Genomic DNA, 3,606 nt, shown 5'->3' on the forward strand with positions numbered 1-3,606 from the left:
TTTGTTTTTATTTTAATTTTAGTGTCAATTTCGTTGCTTTCAGCGATTGCTTATGTCACTAAAGTAAAATTCAGCATCAGTGTCGTATTCTGTCAACAAAATATCTGAATTCGACACTCTGCTGCACCTATACTCGAACTTACACGATAGCGGAAGTTCTACTACTGTATAAAGGCTGGGCTAGATAAACCTTTAAAATAGGGAACACGGTTGTGGATGACGTTATTTGCGTTTTCTAAGTTAAAATTAAACTCCTCTGAAAGAGGCCATGAAGGCACACCGGTACCGACCGGCTGCCGTGTCACCCTCAGCCCATAAGCGTCACTGGATACGGATGTGGAGGGGCATTTGGTCAGCACACCGCTCTCCCAACAGTATGTCAGTTTCCTAGACCTGAGCCGCTACTTCTCAATCAAGTAGCTCCTCAGTCTGCCTCACAAGGGCTGAGTGTACCCCGCATGACAACAGCGCTCGGCAGACCGGATGGTCACCCATCCAAGTGCTAGACCAGCCCGACAGCGCTTAACTTTGGTGATCTGACGGGAACCGGTGTTACCACTGCGGCAAGGCCGTTGGCGTTTTTCTGTGTTAAGGTGCTTGAAAATTTTTTCGATGGCCGGTTTATTTCTCACAGCCTGTACTTCCTCTTATGGATATATTTCGACTGTCTGTGAAACGTGCTTGAGATCGAAAGTCTGACGTCACTTAACTCTATCCTGCCGAACTCCTCATCACATTTTTGTCTGAGATGTCTGCAAGAGTCTTTTGTCGCTTGCTTAGCTGAATCCATTAATCACACACTCCGCAGCGGGATGCAAAGGTGCGGTCACCCAAGCGTTTGTTGGTCACGTTTAACGGAGTGCTGTCCGTAGGGACGCAGATTGAATTACACATAAACCACAACGAAAAAAATCCTATACTCTGCGTAGACTTACGTTCTAGCAAAACTACTGTTCGGTATTTTTGATACAGTCACAAATGATGCAGAAAAATGATAGGATTGCCGGTAGTACTAGTAGCATTGGTGGAGAAAGAAACGTAAATGAAAGAGTGAGAAACTGGGGGCCGATGATTTCCCTTCGTTCACTGTTAGTTCATTACGTATTTTTAAGCCTTCCAAAATGTATATTTCGTTTCATAGCTAATAAAAAATTGTGGATCGCGTACCTTCTGTGTTTTTGTGTAACCAAACGATTTACTTTTAAACATGGCTGCTTCGTTCAGTGACCATTTATAAATTGCAAATGAAACAATTGTGCACGCGACCACAATTTTTTTTGTCTTATTGACCAGGTTTCAACACTTCTAAGAGTGCCTTCATCAGAATTTATACATAAAAAGTGGTTTATAACATAATTAAAAATTTATGGAGGAAACATTTTTAATGTAAAAAAAAATTGTAAGTAGTGACTAGCCATAACAGACAGAGACAAGTCAAGTATAACATAAAAAGCAAGCCCGAAGGGCTTTAGTCACAGACATTTAGGAAGAATGTGTGAAGTCGAGCCTCTAAGGGCTGCTCATACCTGTACAGCCACAGGTTCTAACAGACTGAGGCGCCCGCGTTCAAAAGTGCTGCAAATGAACATGACACCGCAGGGAGAACGCCATCTGGGAGCCGCAGGTACAACTTGGCTACTTAATATTCAAATGGAGGCAGGCGAAAATTATAATAATATTGTTGAGTATGTACTATTTTTTGGTGACTTAAACCATTCTGGCTTGTTATTTATGTTATACTTGACATGTGAGTATGTAATTACTTACAACATTTTCTTATATATTAAAAGGATTTTCTTCCATAAATTTGTAATTGTGTTATAAACCATGTAGTGTATCTAAATTCTGATGATGGCCCTCTTATAAGTGTTGAAACCTGTTCAATAAGATTTTTAAAAAAAGTGTGACGGCTCATTTGTTTCATTTCGTTACTTTTGATGTAAGTACAGTTTACATGCATAAACATAAAAAAATCTATATGATTATTGTCATTATTTTCTACTCAATAGAGCGTTCTTCATCATGATATAAGGCAAGAGTTTCTTATTATTATTATTGCTGAGTGCCTAAGTTCCTTATGAATAACGGAAACATGTTTTATATAAGCTCGACAGAACATTACAGCGATAGTTGTTAGGTCAACGTTTTGTATTTTTTTTCTTAGTTTTATTTTTTTAGGTCATTGCTTTTCAGTTGATATTTGATAAATATATTTTTTTAATTTTTACTACAACATATCTCTGCTTCACGTAACAAATCCACAATTTTCGGATGAAACCTGATTTAAGCAATGGCAATCAAAATTTTGCTATTAATACTGATTATTTTAAGAAACAGACAAATGGGTAACTATCTTAAACAAAAGTGTTCCGCAGGTTATGCCGCCCTTTACATATCATTAACCAATTTATAGACGGCTTACTCCTTCTGGGAATCTAGTAAGACACTCATTGCTCATGTTAACAAAGCGATGGGAACGAGGTAACGCCTTATAGGTATGCAACACATCTATAGTACTTACAATTCGGATACTGCCTTATCTGAGCCAAGGCTGCTAGGAAAATGACCGTAATCTACGCTTACTTATGACAGTTCACCGTAGCCCACGATGGATTTACAACTCTAACTCTGAGATCAGATAACCAAAATGTTCATATGTTTGCGAATTCCTTAGGGACCAAACTGCTGAAGTCGTCAGTCTCTAGACATACACACTACTTAAACTAACTTATGCTAAGAACAACACGCACACCCATGCCCGAGGGAGGACACGAACCAAGCCCGGGAGGGGCCACGCGATCAGAATAGTGGTGCACTGCGAGGTAGGTGTGCCGCTTATGGCCAGTTCATCGTTATAGGTCCGTCCTCTGGCCAAAAGCCACAAGCCGCATTTGCAACGGAATTGTACCTGTCGAATCGGAGAAGGCAAAACGCCTTTGTGTTATTACCACCACTGCAGAAGAACATAGGATAATGAACGGGCAAGCAAATTAGCGAGCCACCTGTAGCAGTCAGGCCTCTGCCTAGAGCCATATCAACCAAGAACTTACAAATGACACAAACGAGCCGTGCGGTTTAGCTTCCGTCGAATTCCCGGGAGCTGTCTGTCCTTTGTTTGTCCGCTTCTGAGACGTCCTTCTTTTGGTGGAGGCGCTGGCCTCGCAGCGGCAGCTCTGTTTCAACGACGGCTGCAGCGAGAGGGCGCTATCGGCAGTACAGCTGACGGAGTGATTGATGCAAGGATGTCTTGTGGAGCGGCTCTCGCGGGATGGAAGCGACAGTGTGGGGTAGGGCGCGACCACCAGAGCGTACAGTGGGAGACCACTTCGGGTTTCGGAACAAGAGGGCCACGGGTGTTCGTGTCTTGTCGTTTTCCCACTACTTAGTGACCCTCTTTAACGTCAGTTATGTGGTGGAGTGATAATAGTGCTGTCATCCAGGACACGAATTTTGATCCTAGCAACAAATCTCTGACTGGGGAGGGGGGTGGTTAGTGTTTAACATCTCGTCGACAACGAGGTCATTAGAGACGGAGCGCAAGCTCGGGTTAGGGAAGGATTGGGAAGGAAATCGGCCGTGCCCTTTCAAAGGAACCATCCCGGCATT

The 3,606-nt window shown here is 42.5% G+C and overlaps 1 pseudogene; it reads right to left on the reverse strand.

Annotated features, from left to right (window-relative positions):
* Positions 1-459: 459 nt before the first annotated feature.
* Positions 460-577, reverse strand: LOC126141549 (5S ribosomal RNA; annotated as a pseudogene).
* Between the last annotated feature and the right edge of the window lie 3,029 nt (positions 578-3,606).

The sequence above is a fragment of the Schistocerca cancellata genome, unplaced genomic scaffold (assembly GCF_023864275.1).
Source record: "Schistocerca cancellata isolate TAMUIC-IGC-003103 unplaced genomic scaffold, iqSchCanc2.1 HiC_scaffold_718, whole genome shotgun sequence".
Classification (NCBI taxonomy): Eukaryota; Metazoa; Arthropoda; class Insecta; order Orthoptera; family Acrididae; genus Schistocerca; species Schistocerca cancellata.